Source organism: Mirounga angustirostris, unplaced genomic scaffold, assembly GCF_029215605.1.
Source record: "Mirounga angustirostris isolate CCGP_5_RB_7025 unplaced genomic scaffold, mMirAng1.0.hap1 SCAF_5, whole genome shotgun sequence".
Classification (NCBI taxonomy): Eukaryota; Metazoa; Chordata; class Mammalia; order Carnivora; family Phocidae; genus Mirounga; species Mirounga angustirostris.
The window spans coordinates 71,244,975-71,266,039 of record NW_026991713.1 but is presented as its reverse complement, the minus strand read 5'-3'; the positions used below and the strand labels follow the sequence as shown (position 1 = coordinate 71,266,039).

The window sequence follows — 21,065 nt, the reverse complement described above, 5'->3', positions numbered from 1 at the left end:
TAATAATAACTGACTACTTACTCTCTGTGAGTAACAGAGACCAAACTCCAATTTAACAACTGAATTGAGCATTGTCCTTCCCCATGGGTTTCACAAGTTGAAAGAATTTTGAGGACATACTGGCTGACTAAGGAGTAACATGCCTTTTTGTTATATCACAGGTTGATTCCTGTTATGCAAATGGAGTAATATTAACGGGAAATAGTGGGTTCTACTGTGAAACAATGGAATCTGTGTGAAGATGTCCTGGCAATATCAGTAATATCAGTGGCTTTTCTGTACATCTGCCCTTGTGGTGCACAGCAGTCACTGACAAAACAAAAGGAATTCTAATCCTACTGTTCATCTCCAAAAATATTGCAGTGGCCCCTGGTGAGTAGCAAACTGCTACTGTCAACTGTATTTCCAGTATTTACTATTTGAAGACTATCTTCCCCACCTCTTTTTCCAGCCACATGGTGCAGGGTGTGTGTGTGTGTGTGTGTGTGTGTGTGTGTGTGTGTGTATCCCTTTGCAATCATTCCCTATTGGCTATGTAAAAGCTAGGTCAGTGGGCTGATGTGATCTTCTTTGAGACACTGCATACTGGGTTTAGCATGACAATCTTTGTACTAGTGGGCAGAGCCTCTGTTGTCTTTCTGCTCTGTTGAGTTTCATCTGAAATTTTGGTTGGAAAAGCCCCTTTTTTCTTATTCTCCCCTGTCTTTGCTACCACAGGCTATGCATGCAACCATTCTGGGCAGCTTCGGAGTGAGGAAACGGTGGGTGGGGTGCAGGAGAAAGAAAAGGAATACACGCTGTGGAAACTGCGCTGCTGCTGTAAGATTTAATCACTGGTTGGAGGAAATTGGAATGTTTCAAGAAAGAGTGCCAATCCAGGGTGGAAGAAGGAGGAGATGGATGGCAGGAGAATTCAATAGTAGGGCCAAGGGAAGTTTAGCAATGTAATACCCAGTACACTGTGCTGGGGAACTCTGCAAGTGATGAGGCAATCAGAGCCAGCCAGAGAACCAGGCAAAATTTTCCTACTGTTTCTTTTCTTTTCTTTTTTTTCCCTACTGTTTGTTTTAGAGTTTTGCAAATAGGTTCTTTACCAGGCTGTCAGATAGTGAGGATTCAGACTAATGTTTCTGCTGTTCTCCTCTTTCTTATTTTAGGGACAGTATGTGCTAGAGGCAATCTGCCTAGCTAGCCACCCATTTCCATCAGCTTTCTGTATACCTGAACACCAGCCCCAATTACTCTGATCCCTATCTTATGAGGCAGACCCCCAACTGACAAGCAAACTTAATCTCAGCTACTGATTATGTCCTGCTTAATTTCCACTTAAAGTGGCATGCTCTCATATATTTTTATAGATGCTGGAAAATGAGTACACTGTTGGATCAGTCTTGAAAATTTCAAAAGGCTGTGTGATTCAGGGAGGAAAAGGGGCAAGAACTCTGCTGGAAGAGATACCAAAGTTATTGTTCATTGTGGTGAAAAAATAATGAAGGAGTAGCCCTAAGATCTGAGTTCTAGACTCACCTTGGCTTCTAAGTAGGTACGTGATCCTGAGCTAATTATAATAATTGAGTTTCTCCTTCACAGAATAATGGTGGAAACTGAGAGTTTCTAAAGTTCTTTAAATTCTCACATTTTATAAACCATATATTCACCTTTAAGTACTGAATGTCTCTTATACACCTAACATTATATACATAACTATATTTTAATTACCTTTACTTTCAAAGGAATACATTTCCTTGACTACTTCAATTTCCTCAATTGTGAAATGGAGCTACTAATGACTCTTCTACTTACTTAAGGAAAAGGGAATTTTGTCTGAAAGTGATTTGAAAAGTGTAAAATGCACTGTAGCAGATACTTTTGATATATTCATATATATAAGAATATATGTATTCTGGGAACAGATGTACAGGTTTTGCTCTCTGAGATAATTACCAATAACCTGGAGATAGTCTGTTTTATCTGAAAATATATAAGGTGCCTGATGCCCAGATAGAAATTATAATCCTTGTAATACTGTTCCCAAATTGTGTGTGTATGTGTGAGCTGTAATTATATCAGTAAATATGCAAAGTAACATTGTCTGTTTGAAAAATCAATATGCTCCATGAGAGCTTGCCTACCCTATTCATCACTATATTTACAATAGCAATATTTGTTGAAAAAATGAATGAATTAAGGAATGAAAGAATGAGGATAGCAGAGATTTCTTTAGTATTCTTTTCACTTCCAATTTGAACTTTTGTGCTAACCTCAATGTTCAGTTTCTTTCCTTGATACTTCACTTTCTCCTCACTGCTTAAATCTAGGGGAGGGTCTGCTAGAGTTCACTGTTACTCAAAATAATATAGGCTTAGGAATCAAAAGATGTTAGTGTTGAAAATACATATTCCTTACTATAATATTTTACTATCTTCATTGCTTCCTGAGTCCCTCTTTAACACGTTCTATGGATTATTCTTGTTTAGTTCCCTAACACCTAACATGGGGCGTGGCACAGAATAAGTGCTCAGTAAATACACTAAGTAATGCATGATTTGTTCAATTAAATGGAACAATTTGTGTGGGTCTCTGTAGTGGAGATGCAAGACTAATGGCATATTACATAGAACCATGACTGATTGGTTTTGAAACTTGCCATTACATTTCTAGTTATTCCCATTCAGGGGTAAGTGGGTTCCCAGCATAAAAGCCGTATGTATTGCTCTCTATAAGTTATCTTTAGGGTCCCTTCCCACTTCCAAATACACTGATTCGAATCATCTAGTTTTATAAAGAGAACATTTTATGAAGAGTCTGGCCAATAGTCATAACAACTATAAGCAATAAGGTACGAGCCTACATTTATTGAGCATTTGATAACAATGCCATTTTCTCTAACAGGTGTCCAGTGAGCTGTGTCATGTTCAGCACTGATTAAGATGACTACTTAATTTAGGTGGATGCAGAACATGCCTATTTGCAGAAAGGAGGCAGCCTGCAAGTGAGACGATTGTTTCCTTGTATGGCACTAAAATAAGATGCTTCCCTTCCTCCAATTTTGCTGGTAATCTTTCTATCATTTTCCCCCATTTGAGAAGTGCCTTGAATCCCACAGCTTCCTGATTCCACCTGGATAAATGGCAGAGATGAAAGATGGGAACAAGCTTGTTTTATCCTTGGCCCCCTTCACCTAAAAGGCAGGCTTGGGATCACCTAGGATTAGGTTGGCTTATACATCCTCTGCAGCCTCAGAGTTTGAGCACAAAAGGAATGAGGGACTAATATCAGTAGAAAAGAAACAGATTGATTATCAGTTAGTCTGGTGGTGATTATTTTAAGACTTCTACCACCAAATGAAATGCCCAAGGTGGGCGCCTGGGTGGCTCAGTTGGTTAAGCGACTGCCTTGGGCTCAGGTCATGATCCTGGAGTCCCTGGATCGAGTCCCGCATCGGGCTTCCTGCTCGGCAGGGAGTCTGCTTCGTCCTCTGACCCTATCCCCTCTCAGGTGTTCTCTCTCTCTCTCAAATAAATAAATAAAATCTTAAAAAAAAAAAAAAAAAGAAATGCCCAAGGTAAGTCCATCATGCAGTTTGGCCTTGCTTTCCTTCCTTTACTCTTTCTGGAGAGGTTATTTCCCATTTAAAGCACTGTTCCTACCAGGGGATATTTTGGAGTTTCTCTGCAGTACGGAACAAACAGTTCAACCTTTACTCCACGGGAAAACTGCCATGTTACGTTTAGGCAAAAATGGAAACTTGAAACAAACAAAACCCTCATGTCTTTTTATTTCGTGTGATTTTTTTTTTTCACTTAAGTGTATGTATTTCTGTATTTTGCTCCATTCTTAACTGAAGTTCGTGCTTCTCTATCAAGGCACTGCTCGTGGTATTTTCTCCTGTCAAATCTCCCAGAGCAGATGGTCCCTTCAGGGAAGCTCTGGAAAGTGCTGGGTGTCTGGTTATGCCTGGCCCTTTCCTCCCTCTTGGGGGTCTCAGATGACAAGTCATCAAGCCAGTTTCCCTCCTCCTAGGGGTCCTTGATCCAGTGGCAGCAGGTTTGATGCCAGGGACTGCAGAGACCCTTTGCAGTTAGGTTTAGCAGCAACCTCAGTCCGCAGCGAGAACCTGGTCTGGCGAGAGAGTGGCATTCCGCCTACCCAATGAGAGACGCGGGTTTCTCTCCGGTGCCCGCCCCCCTTTCCCCGCGGCCCCAATGACCGCTCTAAAAGGCCCGGCTTCTGCTGTCAAGTAGCTAGGCAGGGCTCCGCGGAGGCTAGGAGGGGCGCCGGGTGCGGAGATGCGCTCCCAGGTGTTGGCAGCGGAAGTGGGAAACCTGTAGGTTATGGTCCAGCTGTGCCGCACCGAGGAGAGCAGGAGCGGAGACCAGGTAGGAGGCCGGACTTTTCTTCTTTGCAGATAGGAAAAAAAAAAAAAAATGCGTATTTTCATGCTACTGTTGCCTCCCTTCCTCTTCCCCTTCCCCCAGCCCCGCCCCAACCTCGTCACCCCCAAATCTGGTGAGGTCGCTGCAGCTCTCGTCGTGAAGTGCGGCTGGAAGGGCTGGGATGGAGGTCGTCTGGGTGCTGGGAAGGAGGGGTGCGGGAGCCCCGGTGACGGGCGGGGCAGGCGGCAGTGCCTAGGAGAGGGGACCGAGCCTCCATCTGTGTCTCGTCAACTTTCCTCTCAGAGGCTTCGGCGCCGCGGCCGGTGTCGCGCCCAAGGCATGCCATGTCCACCCGCAGGGGAGGGTATGGGGGAGCAGACATGTCAGCAGCCGGGAACCCGCAGGTCTTCCTAAACCGAGTAGAGCTTCTGCTCCTCCCCACGCCTGTCTGCACCTACTCATTTACCCTCGTACCTTGCGTCTAGACTAGCAAGCGCATCCCTGCAAAAACTGGGAATGACTGGGCCGAGGGGAGGAAGGCACTTGTTTGTTCCCTGGCTCCTCTGTTAAGGACTGGCTCCCTTCAGGAGCGGGGGGTGGGGAAGAAATCCCGCAACTTTAAGGGCATTTACCGATTAATTGCGCCTCTATTGAGAAGACCTGGGCCCTTCTCCCCTCTCTGCTGCAGACCGAGGAGGGGAGAGGCAGGGAAGCCTTCGCCTCTTCTCTCCTAGCCTGGTGTTGTCTATGGGGAACCACCTTTTCGCCTAGTTTGTAAAAAACGGGTTTATTCTCGGGGATTCCCAGAGAGTCAAGTAATTGTGCCCGGCTGGGCTCCCTGCGGCTGCAAGGCAGCCTCCCTGAGTGACCGCATCTGGGTAGTAGGTGTTGGCCCAATGCCGGTTCCTGCCGGAGTCAGATTGCTGGAAGCAGTAGGCAGAAGAATTGCAGAGAAATTAAAGGCTGCATCACTCTAGGGAACCGATGACACCCTGCTTTGAAAATTTGGGGTGATGGGGAAAAAGGAAAGGGGAAGGCTGCAACCTTTTCTCATTTATTCATGCCAAATGCAGCATGGGCATTTGTATGTGTGCTTGTGTGTGCACATCTCCAAGGTGGAGCTATATATAGCTCATGCACACCCAGCCCTGTTTGCCTGCTGCTGAGCAGGCTGCCTGGGCCTTCTGAAGCAATCTGGAAGCACTGAGTGGGAGGGGCAAAAGGGAATCAAATTCTCCATTGGGGGAAAAGCCAGAGAAGATGGGTTCAGACGGAGGAAACCCTGCATGGAATAATGTCTCTGTAACGCACATGAATAGCAGTATTTCCAGATACTATTTTGAATACATTCTTAGAGTGCCATTTGATCTTCATCCATTTCCCTGAATTTTTCAGCTTTACAATGTACCTATGAATCTTACCAGCCTGAAATGTAACACACATATCAAATAAATACATATCATATTGGGGATATTTTATTAAACTCATCAGAGCATAATGGTTTGTGTATGCCCTACCTTCGTTGGTTGGTTGTAAATTTATTTGGGTGGTAACTTAGAGCTAGTAGCATTTGGAGATCTGGGGGGAAAAGATCCACCCACCTTGCAAGATGTAAAACTAGATAGTTTTAATCTATTTCTTTGTACAAATTTTACTTGTGGATCCAATATTTAAATGTGTGCTGCTTTTTCACATATTTATTTGCATTACATGGACTTTCGTTTATAGATGTATGTGCATTTATTTTTCCCATTGCCTGAAGTTATTTAATCCAGATGGTAACTTTTTCATTTTCTTAGATGAAAAAACTAAGATTTAGAGGATACCAGAAAATTCCACTATTTCAACCCTAATATTTCAACAACCTACTATGAATTATATTGCACAGCATTTACCCTCAAATAGAATCCTTCAGCTTCCTGTGATTTTTGGTATTGATAACAAAATTTGGTCAATGTTATACCAGTAACAATACAGGCCAAAGTTATTCAGTTATTCAGATGCTTGGTCTTATTTATTTATTTGCTTAACCCTTATATACATGTCTGATTTGTCTTCTAATTAGGCAAAGAAGCACTTTGCAGAAAAAGACCATGACCTATATTTTTGTATACTCCACCACATTGAACACAGTTCTAAGTAGGCTTGAAGATTCTTATTGAGGAAGTATCATCATAAGGAATGATTTGGAGCAATGATTGAGGCATAATATATTTATTAATAGAAGGCTATGTGTTGGGAACTACTTTTGGAAACTTCCTTTGGCTCTGTTATCTTCTCCAAGAGGAGTAATGGGAGACATGAGGCATTTCTGTATCCTTCCACAGAGTGATTCAATTTTCCAATAGGGGTTATGGCTATGTACAGGTTATTCTATATATTCTCTCTTATCTGTGCCCCTTGAGACCAACTACAGACCAAGCTGAAAGATAGACCTTTTATACTTTTCTATACAAAACATGCCATGTTATATCTTTATTAAAAAAGAAAACAACAATGTCTATCCGTTTCCCATCACCATCTATTTCTATATATAAATTGGTCATGGTTTACATCATAACAAAGAACCCATTCATCAGTAAGTTCAAGTCCAATGATTGTTTTTTTTAATTGATGTATTATTATTCATTTTTCTTTCTCTTAGAACTGCCATTTTCCAGATTCTCCATCTCCTCCTTGAGATTTTACTTTATGATACTGCAATGATCTGATGTTATAATTTTTCTCTTTTTCTAAACTTCTCTTCTTTGCCTCCCTCTTATCTCCTCTTCCTGCTTCAGGTTTTCAAGTGAATTCCCCCAATTGATGCAATTTATCCTATTGGAAACAAAATTCTCCTTCTGCATTTCTTTCCTAATCTCTCCTCCATTAGCCATTCCAAATTACTAACCTGGTGGCTAAGAGCACAGGCTTTGGAAGGAAGCCTACTTATGTTAATATCTATATATCATTATGCAGATAAGTGAATGTCAGTAAGTCAACTGGGTATTATAACAGCACTTACATCAGAGTTTTCTGTGGGTTTATTTTTTTAGTATTAAATAAAATAATCTACGTAACATATTTAAAATAGGGCTTGGTTGTATTCATTACTTATAAGTAATAGTTATTAGTAGTAGGTAGTAAAAAAATTTTTTCCCCCCAATACTGGCTTTTAGCAAAGGATACCACAGTTTTCCAGGCTTCTGGTTTGTGATTAGGTTTTTGTTTTTTGTTTTTTTTTCCAGACTTCCCTCCTCTATCTCCAAGTGCCATTATCTATTCAGTAATTAAATTATCCATTTTTATTCTGATCTCTAATTTGTATCATATATTTCCCCCAATACAAGTGTATATGTCATTGCATGTCTAGGATTAGTACAGTAGACAATTCATCAAATCTTCCAATGTGTGTCTTTCTGCTTTAATCTAAGATGCCACATATTACTGACATAATACATTTTTAATTTTCATTATTGGTTATACTCTTCTTTGCAACTTTCACTGTGATTTACTTCATATCTTCATATCCACAGTGCTAACTTTGGAGCAAGAACACTTGGGTTCAAATCCTGAGAATAGAACTTACTAGTTATATGACTTTGGAAGTGTAGCTGGAGGAAGATAGGTCATTATTTCATGATGGTTGTATGAATGACCTAGTGTATAAAATGACATTCAAAAGTATACTCATTTAATATTACATTTAAATGACATTTTTATGATTATAAGGAAATACAGAACCTTTCAAGAAAAGTTGAAAGTGAAAGAAAATTCCACCACGCAGAGAGATCCACTCTCAACCTCCCAATTTTATTTCTTTTTTTTTTTTAAAGATTTTATTTATTTGAGAGAGAGAGCATGAGAGAGATAGATCATGAGCAGGGGCAGAGGGAAAGGGGGAAGCAGACTCCCCGCTGAGCAGGGAGCCCGATGCGGGGCTCTATCCCAGGACCCTAGAATCATGACCTGAGCCGAAGGCAGGTGCTTACCTGACTGAGCCACCCAGGCGAACTCCTAATTTTTTTTTTATGAGTATACACAGGTATTTTAATGTGCAAATTTGGAATTAGAGCAAATATTCATTTTTATATTTAGCTTTTTTCTCCACTTAACATCATACCATAAGCATTAGTTTATTTCATTTAATATTCTTACTAACCATGTATTTTTTTATGGTTGCCACATATTTTCTTATATAGATTCAGTCTTTAGATTGTTTCCTGTTTTTCACATTTATAGAAATGAACATGATTATACATTAATCTTTTCATTTCTGACCATTTCCTATAATAACTTCATAGATGTTACTAGTTCATACATTTAAATATTTTCAGACTCCTAATGCTTGTTGCCAAATTGCTCTAGCAAAAAGTTTAGGCACAAATTAATACTTAGTATAAACCAATTGGGCAATAGTCTCATTAATACTTGGTATTGTGGTTTAAAAAATCGTGACTATTTTGATATAGAAATTGTGTATCTGGTTTTTTAATTGTGTTTCTATGATTTTTTAATGATTTTGAAAAATGTTTTCATGTTTATTGGCTCTTTGTATTTCCTAATTTGTGGATTTCATTTGACTCTTTATTGAGTTATGGTTTCTTAACTCATTTAATAGAAAAATCCATTGTATACTGTGAAAATTTTCTTCACCTTTTTTTTTTTTTTTGGTCTTTTATCTTTTATGTTTTTGGACATATAGAAATTTGTAACCTTACTGTAGTTTAACCTGTAAGTCTATTTGTAGTAGTATTTTTCATTGTTTTAATGCTCAGAAAACTTTCTTCTACCTGACGAAGAATTGAATATAAAAACACACATTTGAGGGTGCTATTGCTGAACTTCTTTTATTCTTTGAAGTGGGATTTGGCTTATGTATATTGTGTATATATCACTGTGTGAAATGGCTCCTGGGGACATATAAAATACCCTCTCAGTCTATTAAGATCCCATTATTATTTATGTGGCTTTTCCATGAAGTGAATAGTATCTTAATTCTTTCTGAGCTACTATTGTCCATTTCAAAAGTGCCACAGGGCAAAACGTACTATGGAAGATATTAATGACCAGGTTACTCAGCCAGAGCAAGGCACATTGTTTGCACAATTATCTGAATGACTCAGGCACTAAATCTGCTTTTGCTGGGATTATCCAGATGGTCCTTAATTCACTGGATAATTGTTCACCCCTGTACTTGATTTTGATGATGTGGACCTGACTGTCGTTGCTTTTCCTACACAGTTTTATTTGTTTCTGGTCTCTAATACTGAGGGTTAGCCACATTCATTTCTTTTATGAGAGGTAGTTTCCTTGGTCCTTAAAGAACACACGTATTAGAGTTGTGCAGAGCTTTGCAGGAAACCCAACTCACCAGTTACAAACCGTGTGATGTTTGGCAAGTTACCTAATCTCTTCAAGTCTTTGTTTTCCATGTAGCAAATGAGGATATTCAGAGTTGAGAGTCCTTACATCAGTCTCCCTCTCTTACGGTCTTCTACTCAAGCACATTCTCCACACCATAATCAAAGTTTTCTCTCTAAAGGCAATCTCATCTAGTGTCTATTAAGAATAAGATGCCTAGAGTCCTTTGCATTTTACCTAAAGTTCTATATTAAATGGTCCATGATTAATTGTCTGAATTCATTTTTTATTGTTTTACACTCTTCCATTTCCAGTCTCCCATAATGCCAATCACACAGAATTGTTTGCATTTCCCCTAATGTATCATATTTTCTCTCCTTTTTTTCCCAAACTTCACTCTCCCTCCATACTTTCTTCTCTGCCATAAATGACCTTTCTCCTTTCTGCAATATAATTGAGTTTGCCTAATGTCTTCAAGGCTCAGATGAGCTGCCACATTATCTAGGAGGACTTCCCTGAACTTGAAGGCTGAGTTTGGAGTCCTTATTTAGTCCTTCCATAACAGTACATAGAAACCCCAACCATACATAGCACTTACTGTGCTAAATTGTAACTGATTGTTTACTTGTTTATTACCCCCACTGTAAGCCCCTCAGGATAGAGACCTTTTTCCTCTTATGTCCAGTGAAGGCTCTGACATAGTTGATACTCAATAAATATTTTTGGAAGAAATGAATAAAGGAAGGTCAAGATTAAACTTGTTTTTCAGATTTCAAGGAATAAAGGATTTATATCTCTACCTTGGAAACAAACAAAAACTAGAAGCTATGTCAATTTTCATATTTTTTAAATAATTAACTTCCTGGTTCTGTTGATTTATATGAGATGCATAGAAAAGAGTCCCTTAATAAGCAATTTTTTTAAAAAAATTTTAAAGATTTATTTATTTATTTGACAGAGAGAGACAGCAAGAGCAGGAACACAAGCAGGGGGAGTGGGAGAGGGAGAAGCAGGCTTCCCTCTGAGCAGGGAGACCGATGTAGGACTCGATCCCAGGACCCTGGGATCATGACCTGAGCCGAAGGCAGACGTTTAACGACTGAGCCACCCAGGCGCCCAATAAGCAATTTTTAATGAAAACTTATGCCTAAGACATTGAATAATTCCCAAATGCCTGACCACTAGGTAACTCCCTTTTAAATAATTCTACATTTTAGAAAGAATAAGAAATGTATAGTTACATGATAATGTACATATATACATTTAGCTATGTTGGAATTAATATTGACAAAATTAATCCCCTTTTTTCTTCATTTAATAAGAGGTCTTCCATTGGTGTCCAGAAGTTTACAAAACATGGTTACATCCATAACTGTGTTTGACTCTTTGCAACAATTCTAAAAGTTAGAAGGCATGATTATCCACAATTACAGATAAGGAAACAAGCTCAGATAAATAAGTAGTTTGCCTAAAATCATGTTAGTGGCAAGTCTGGACAAGAAGTAAGGTAATCTTACGTACAGTTGCATGTTTGGTGTATTATGCTTAGCCAAAACATCTCAGTGAGAGATGCCAGCCACCATCCTGTCCAGGTCAAGGACGTTGGTCTTGATAATCTACTGAGACTCCTGAACAATCCAGTAAAAATTCACTGCACGGGGATGTCTGGGTGGCTCAGTCAGTTAAGCGTCTGCCTCCCACTCAGGTCATGATCCCAGGGTCCTGGGCTCGAATCCCATATTGGGCTCTTTGCTCAGCATGGAGCCTGCTTCTCCCTCTGCCTATGCTGCTCCCCCTGCTTGTGCTCTCTTTCTCTGTCAAATAAATATATAAAATCTTTAAAAAAAAATTCGCTGCTCTAATACCTACAAGTAGTTTTTACTTTGGTTTTTAATAATCTAAGGTGAAACCCACTGATAGCAATATTGTGTTAAACATATTTTTAAAATCTTGTGTTTATTTGATTATTTACACTACATATGTGTGGTATGTGTGTGTGAGTACATATTATACTTAGAACTTTTTTTACTTCAGAGTGTATTTTTTTAAATTTCTGGCAATAAATACAATATTCTTTCATTCATATTTTCTTTACTAGAATTATTAAAGTACCTTTCCAAGATATTCTTAATTAAGTAGACAATATTTACTTTTCCAGCTTGGTTTAGTATATGGTCTATACAGTCTTAAGAGTATCTGATGAGTCAAGTATTTTTTCAGAAATAATGTTTAAAAAGACATTTATGAAAAATAGATGGATACTTACCTACAGCACTTATCTAGCCTAGTTTGAAAATGAAAAATACTGAGATATAACGCTGATTTTTTACTATTTGACTTGTGTAAATAATATGTCATCTATAATCTCACCTCAGTTATTGACAACAACCATTTATTGAGTGTTCATTCTGTATTGGGCATTGTTTTAAATGTGTTTGATGTGATATCTCATAATTTAATCAAATCCAGTAAGTGGATTTTATTTATCATTTTTTACTATTTTACAAGTGAGAAAAATTAGAGATATTAAAAAGCCAATGATTACAGAAGCTAGAATTTACATGTAGGTTATCTAACTCCTAAACCTAAATTATTAGGCTTAATCCCTCTCCATGACGTCCAGTTTTAGTTTTCTGTGAGCCACATTTTAAATTTTCTCCTTTTTGGTGACTGGTATCTATCCCAAATAAACTTAGTATCCACACAAGAGATTAAAGCAGTTTAAATTTATATATGTTGTATTTATGGATATCTTATAAACAAAGTGGTCTTCTACTACAGTGATTTACATGGGGAAGTATTCCAAACATGAATTAAGCAATTGCAATGCGCTATTTAAAAATTCATTATTTTAACTTAGAACTGAGCATCAGAAGTTTTTATGCCTTTCTGCCCTAATTTTGCTTCCTAACACCACAAACCATAAACAGTAATTCTATCTTAAGGCATCTAATCTTACAGTATTTGTCATGGTTACTGAAAGTACAGATGTGCTATCTGTAACAGACAAGATTGCCTGCTAAAATATTATAAACAACATTTATAATATTCCAGTTTGGGACTCAACTTGTTTAATGTAACAGAGTTTTATATCAGATAAAAATTCCCATTGCATAATATTTTTATACATTAAATATGATACTCTATTTTAACTGAAAATTTTTTTTAAGATTTTATTTATTTATTTGAGAGAGAAAGCAAGAGACAGAGCAAGAACGGAGGGGGAGAGGGAGAAGCAGACTTCCCGCTGGGATCATGACCTGAACTGAAGGCAGACACTTAACCGGCTAAGCTACCCAGGAGCCCCTTAATTGAAAAATCTTTAAAAATACCTACTGATTGATTGACTGTATTTTTCTTTTTGTTTGCATATATTTAGAGATCATAACAACTCTTTTGGTCCTAGAATGTTACCCAGTTTTTCCAAAAAAAGTTATTTTCGATTTCTGGTTTACACACAAGTTAAATGGTAATGAAATTAAGGCATCTGTTTTCAGTAAAACTTTGTACTGCTTTTATTTACCTTTTTTTTTTTTAAAGATTTTATTTATTTATTTGACAGAGAGAGACACAGCGAGAGAGGGAACACAAGCAGGGGGAGTGAGAGAGGGAGAAGCAGGCTCCCTGCAGAGCAGGGAGCCCGATGCGGAACTCGATCCCAGGACCCTGGGATCATGACCTGAGCTGAAGGCAGTCGCTTAACCAACTGAGCCACCCAGGCGCCCTTTATTTACCTTTTTAATTAAAAAATAACAGAAATACAGAAAAATGCACAGAAAAGGGTCAGTTCAGTGAGCTTTAACAAAGTACTTATACCCATGAAATCAACACTCAGTTCAGGAGAAAGAACTTGTCTGCAGCCACGAACTCCTCTTCCAGCCCCTCCCAATCACTACTACCTTGCTCTTTCCCCAAGGTAGCCACTATTCTGACTTCAAGACCGTTGAATAGTTTTGCCTATTTTTGAAATTCATATAAACGGAATCATATATTAATGCACTTTCTTTTTGCATGCGATTTATTTTGCTCAAACTTTTGGGTAGGAATATCCATGTTCCTGCAAGTAATAGTAGTTCATTTTTATTTCTCTATAGAATTCCATAGTATGAATACTCCAAAATGTATATATCTGTTCTACTTGTTGGACATTTGGGTAGTTTCCAGTTTTCTGTTATTACTGATAGTTCTCCTATGAACATTTGTTACTGTATGTGTCTTTTGTAGTACATATATGTGTACGCGTTTTTGCTAAGATTGAGCTAAGATTAAAATTGCTGAGTCATAAGCCAATGCTTAGTAGGAATTGTTTGCTTTTCCCACGTGCTTGAGCCAATTTCCAGTCCAGCCTGTAGTGTATGAGATTTCAAGTTGCTGCTTAGCTTTGCCAACTCTTGGTATTAATAGTGTATTTAACTTAAGCTATCTAATGGAGATGAATATCTAAGTATGGTTTTAATTTGCATTTTTTGATTAATAAGAAGTTGAATACCTTTTATATATGTTTTGGCTGTTCGAATATGCTGCTTTGAAGTGTCATTCAGAAGCTTTGCCCATTTTGCTATTGAATTATCTGTCTTTTCCTTATGGATTCATAGGAAGTTCCTTATATAATCTGAATTTGAGCCCTTAGAAAATATTTGCCAGTATCTTCTCCCACTCTATGATTTGCTTTGCCATTCTTTTAATGTTATCTTTTATCAACAGATGTTCTCAGCTTTAATGTAGTCTAGTAGTATTTTTTTTGTCTTGTTTAATAAATCTTTCCTTACTAAAGTTATGGAGATATTTTTTGTATTGTGTTCAAAACACTATATTGTTTTACATTTCATCTGGAATTGATATTTGTGTGTGGTTTGAGTTTTGCTTTCTTACTTTTATGGATATAAAATTCATCCAGAGACATTTACTGAAAAGGCTGTCCTTTCCCCACTGTTTGGCAGTGTTACCTCTGTCTTAAATCAAGTGTCCCATGTATGGGCAGATTTGTTCTTGGACTTTCTATCTATTCCACTGGATTATTTGTCTATTATTCCGTAGACATAGGATTAATAACAGTGGATTTAAAATACGTCTTAATATTTGCTAAAGTAGGTCCTCCAGCTTGGTTATTCTTTAAGTTTGTCTTGACTGTTAATGACTCTTTGCCTTGCTATATACATTTGAAATTCTGCTTGTTAATTTCTACAAAATCCTTCTTGGAATTTGATTGGATGGCATTTAATCTAGAAGTCAATTTGAGTATAATTGACATGTTAAAAAAATTGAGTCTTTTCATTTATGATCATGGCCTAAATATATATCATTTTTTTTTTATCTTTTAAGATTTCTTTAAATGATGCTTAAAGTTTTCAGTGTGAAAATCTTGCACATCTTCTGTTATATTTATTCTTAGGTATTTAATTTTTTTATGCTATCATAAGCACTGTAATTTATTTCATTTTCTATCTCTTTGTTAATAATAAAAAGTATGAGGGTGCCTGGGTGGCTCAGTGGGTTAAGCATCTGCCTTTGGCTCAGGTCATGATCCTGGGGTCCTGCGATCGAGCCCTTCATTGGGCTCCCTGCTCAGCGGGGAGCCTGCTTCTCCCTCTGCCTGCCACTCCCCCTGCTTGTGCTCTCTCTATCAAATAAATAAATAAAATCTTTAAAAAAATTAAAAAAATAAAAAGTATGTAGTCAATTTTATATGTTGACCTTTTATAGACTTACAAAGCTCACTTATCAACGTTAATTTTTCTGTTGATTCCTTTTAATTTTCTAGACTCAGTTGTATCTAGAGAATAATGAGCTTATTTCTTCTTATCTATTCTTTATAACTTAGTAAAATTTTGCTTTTTTTGTGTTGGCTAGAATCTCTAGTACATTTTTTTTTTATTTTAAAGATTTTATTTATTTATTTGACAGAGAGATAGAGAGAGAGAACAAGTATGCAGAGAGGCAGGCAGAGGGAGAGGGAGAAGCAGGCTCCCCGCTGAACAGGGAGCTGGATGCGGGGCTCGATCCCAGGACCCTGGGATTATGACCTGAGCTGAAGGCAGCCACTTAACCGACTGAGCCACCCAGGCGCCCCGAATCTCTAGTACATTTTGAGTAAAAGGGGTGATAACTCACATTTTTGTCTCATTCTTTGATCTCATAAGAAAATTTCTCCATACTTTACCATTTCATAGATAACCTTTATCAGGTTAAGGAAATTCCCTCCCATTTCTGTTTGTTTACATTTTTTTAAAAAATTAATAATTTTAAATTTATTTAGATGACCGTATGATTTTTCTCTTATACTAGATTAATGCAATGGATAATATTGATTGATTTTTTCAGATGTTAAACCAGCATTTCTGGAATAAATTTAACTTGCTCATGATCTGTTTATTACCCATTATGTAGATTACAGTGTTGGGGTTGATAATGTATTACTTAGGATTTTTTTAGCTATTTTTTTCAACTTTTGTAATTTTATTTGGTCACATTTTGATGTTAAGTTTATGTTGGTTGAACTCATGAAATGAGTTGGAAGAGATTGCCTCTTTTAATTTGGAAAGAGTCTGGATGATTATGTTAATTTCTTTCTTAAATATTTTATAGAATCCGCTGGTAAAGCCATTTGGTCCTAGAACTTTTTTTTTTTTTTTTTGTGGCATAATTTTAAATGAAATAATTATCTTAGGAATTATGCATTTATTTTTCTTAATTATTACTTAATCTTTTTTTGGTGAGTTTTTTTCTAGGAATTTATCCTTCTAAATTTTCAAATATATTCAATAGTATTTTTCAAAATAATCTCATACTATTTTTAATAGCTATAAAATTTTAATGATAACTCTTCTCATTTATTTAAATTCAACCACAGACCTATTATTGACATTTTATATATGTCTTAAAAATATTTTTATGCATAGACTATAGTTTTAAATTTATTATTACCATCAAAATATAGTATGATGTATACTATATGTAATGTTCTGTTACTTTTTTTTCCAATCTTGGCCAGCTTTTATTTCCAAACATTATAGTGCTCACATATTCTTTTTAGCATTTGCCAAGTACCCCTTTGCAATGGAACCCAATTTATTTATGTACCATCATTGGATCTTTGGGTTATTTCCAATTTTTTTTAAGAATGCACAACATTGGGATGCCTGGGTGGCTCAGTTGGTTAAGCATCTACCTTCAGCTCAGGTCATGATCCCAGGGTCCTGGGATTGAGTCCCACATTGGGCTCCTTGCTCAGCGGGAAGCCTGTTTCTCCCTGTACCTGCTGCTCCCTCTGCTTGTGCTCTCTCTCTCTCTCTCTTACTATCTCTCTCTCTCTTACATGTAAATAAATAAAATCTGAAAAAAAAAAGAATGCACAACATTGTTCTACATGTACTTTTGCACATTCCTAGAAATATTTCTCTAAGATACATTTCTAGAGTGAAATTGCTGGCAAGAGGAATATCTTTTATAGATTATCAGTGTTTCCAAATGGTCCTTCCAAGAGACTGTAGTAATCTATAATCCTAGTAACATGAATAAGAATGTTTGCTTTTGGGGGCACCTGCATGGCTCAGCTGGTCAAGCATCTGACTTCGGCTCGGGTTGTGTTCTCTGGGTCCTGGGATGAGCCCCATGGTGGGCTCCCTGCTCAGCAGGGAGTCTGCTTCTCCCTCTCCCTCTGCCCCTCCACCCCTGTCATGCTCTGTCTCTCTCTGTCTCTCTCTCTGTCTCTCTCTCTCAGATAAATAAAATCTTAAAAAAAAATTTTAAAAATAAGAATGTTTGCTTTTGCATATTCTCTCCAGTGCTGAATATTGTCAATCTTTCAAATACTTGAAAGATGTTGTCTTGCCAAATCAGGCTTTAACTTAAGAAATAATATTAATGAAGTGTAATTATGTGCTGATGACATCATAAATTCTTTTTGCTATAGATCAAGTTTTGTTATTTTATACATAAAATATTTTAATTATTATTGGAATTGTAAAACATTTCAGTTAAAATGGATCCTAAGTTGTTTTTATAAAATTCAAGCACTAAGAAACTCTCCTGCTTTCATTGTCATTTTAGGGTCATAGACTTTCAATATAATATATGACTATGTTTGCTCATGCAGGAAAGAGTATAATACTAGCTATTCAATAGACCTAGATTTAAATCAATGTTCTGGCACTTAGTAGATATGTATTCTTGGGAAACTTACTCAACTTCTGTAACCCTGAGTGGCTTCATTTTCTAAAGCAGAGAAAATAGATATGAGAGTAAGTTTGCTGTATTTTCTGTCTGTTTTCTAGGTTTGATTTAGGTGATTGTCTTAGGCAGGTGCCTCTTCTCTTTCACTTAATTATTTATGACCCTCTCAAAGTTGCTTGTTCTTCAAGGAAAACAAAAATGTCAGTTTTCAGAGGTGGCAAAAGATCTGTTTCCCATGAATAATCTACAAAGCAGGTCCCGAAAGAAACAATGATAATAATATATTTTTTCATCATTTGTTATACATTATATTTGTAAGGGGAGGGAGGGAAGGAGGGAGAGGTAGAGAGAGAGAGAGTGTGAGAGAGAGCACTAGTGCACACAAGAATGCTCAGAAATACAGATCCACTGTGTGGTAGGCATTGCACTGGGGCCTGGAAATAGAGTAGTAATGAAAAAGTCAGACTTTTCCCTGCCTTCAGAGGCTTCTAAGCTGAGTGGGGAAAATACATAAAAAGATAACCCCAAACTGTGATGAGTGCTTTAATACAAGGAGAATCAATGTGTTAGGTGAACGTCTATGTCAGGGACATTTAGCCGAGCATGACTGATTCAAAAAATTGAAAGAAGTCTAATACATGATAGAGTGTAAACGATAAAGTAGCAAAATATATGGCTGAAGAGGAGAAAATAGTAGATCACAGAAGTTTTTTTAAAGAAAATTCTTTGTATTTTAGCCTGGGAGCAATGGTTCCAAGTAGGGCAGTGATTTACTACCTTAAAATGTTTTTTGAGGATTTAATGAATTAAAAGAAAGGTATTAGTTATTAGAGGACTTTGTAATTTCAAAAATGTTAAGGAAATTTACTCTAGATTTTAAGCACCATATCAACTCTTAATAAGAAATCTTGTTCCAGAATTGGCAGGCTTATAGTCTCTACATCATCTCTTTCAATAAACTGTAATAATAATTTCATTTTTGACTTCATCTAGTTATTAGAATGTTATAAAAACTCCCTTTGAGTAATTAAGGGAAAAAAATTAAGTAAAGGTACTGAGTCCTATATTTTCATCTTAATTTTTTCATAGCCTCTTTGAGAGCTAGATTTCTGCTGAGAGATACCTATCTTTTTAAAAGTCCCAGACGTCCACTGATGTACAGAACTTTGGATTTAATCCCCAGCCATGGCTGAGAACACCAGAACGCCACCACGCTTATTTCATAAACACATATGGTTTCCAGTTTGCATACAATCATATTTGTTATAGGGGGATATAAAAATAGTCATTTATAACATGACTAAATCACTAAAGAAAGATGCCTAGTACCAATGAGATTTTTAGAGATATTTGGAACAGGGGTTTTTTATAAAATGCTTCCTGTGTCTCATATCACTAGACTACAAATTTTTTCCTTATTTATTTTTACTGTGGGAAAGTGGCTAGTTGTAAAGAGGAAAAATTGCCATTACTACTGGCCTAAATGATTTTATTAGAGTAAAATGTTCTTGAAGAGTGACTCCTTGGCATGTGAAAAGTTTATACTTGCAATAAAAATTCTTATATTTTCTGATACCTTGCTAAAATTATGTACTGAGAAGTCACAACAAATAACTGATGTTTAGTGATTGTGCCTAATTTCTTATTTGTTTCTTTACTTTCTGTCTCCTTTTAATGCTGCTCTTGTTCAGGTAAGTATTATCCTGGGATATATTGACAATACTGGCCACTTTCTGAATGTCCAAAAATTCTCTAATGTACTTTTCAAAGCCAGTTATTGCATATAACTTGTTTCATTAGAGAATTAAAGTTTAAAGAAGCCTTTCCCCAAGAGGATTTTGTTTCATCCAGAGAATATTTTCCTTCACAATTGCTTGCAATGTTCTTTGATTTAATACTACTATTTGAATCTTGATTTATTATTTCTGCTTCATTATTGTCATAGCCCTTCTGTTCAGCTGATACATGCTTACCTGTTCACTTATCCTAAACTGGCTTATGTTTGAGATGGGGCAAATGCTTGGATGATGGGTAGTAATGGAGAATTATTTCATTCATACCAGATCATAGTTTTCTTTAACATTTCTTAATAATGGACCTCAGACAGAATTCTGAGTAAAAGCAACATCTATTTTTTTAAAGTATCTTCGGTGCTGTAACGAGATAGGCGGTTTTTCTTGGGTCTGCATTTGTATCTAGCAAGCATCCGCTCATCTTCAGATTACTCTTTGCCCCCCTCATTCAGGAGGCTTCTCCTAGCCTGACTCCTCCCAGTTAGATTAGCACCTTTCTTGTTTATGTTCCCAATGTACCCTTACAAACTTCTGACACTGGCCCTTCATTGTCTATACTTATACCTATGCCTGTCTTTCTTTACTAAATTGTACATGTCTTTTCAGGTTTTGTTTTGTTTTGTTTGAATTTACAGTGCCTTGAACAGTGCCTCACATTTAGGGATACTCAACAGTCCATATATATCTTTTTTATTTTAATAAACAAATAACGTATTTTAGAAATGTTCTAATTTTTAAAAAAGATTTTATTTATTTATTTGAGAGAGAGAGAGAGAGCACAAGCAGGGGGAGCTGCAGAGGAAGAAGCAGGCTCCCCACTGAGCAAGGAGCCCAATGTGGCACTCGAACCCAGGACCCCAGGATCATGACCTGAGGGGAAGGCAGACACTTAACTGACTGAGCCACCCAGGCATCCCTGGAAGTCTGCATTTCTAACAGCATCTCTGGTACTCCTCAGACTACATTTGAGAAGTAAAAATTTCAGTCGACCTAGATGGAGCCAATGCTCATATCACAATAATACATACATGTAAACACACACACACACACACACACATACACACAGAGCAGCTCAGACTAAGCCTAAAAGGATTGCTTTTAAATACCTTAAGGATTCCATTATTTCTTTTTATCATTCTGTTCACTGCTTTTCTTCCCTTCCTCTTTCTTTTTTATTATCTTTTTTGTTTGTTATCAAAAGAGGACTTATCATGATCATCACTACTCAATTACGGCTTCCTTTTCTTTCATGTTAAATACTAACCTATTTCAGTGCATAAAATAATCTTTGGGTCTTCTGTTGTACTCGCCATACTTTTTTTTTTTTTTGATGATCAATCATGGATGACTGATTTGTCTCCTTATTGGAGGAGGAAGAACA

General features: G+C 37.0%; 1 protein-coding gene across 2 annotated transcripts in view; it reads left to right on the top strand.

The window, feature by feature from the left end:
- Positions 1 to 4,231: 4,231 nt before the first annotated feature.
- The window catches only part of CNTN1 (contactin 1), a 359,783-nt gene continuing 342,949 nt past the window's right edge, over positions 4,232 to 21,065 (top strand). For both annotated transcript variants that reach the window (XM_045873624.3, XM_045873625.3), the window contains exon 1: positions 4,232 to 4,379. The gene's annotated coding sequence lies outside the window, so the exon portion shown is untranslated. The remainder of the gene's footprint in view (positions 4,380 to 21,065) is intronic.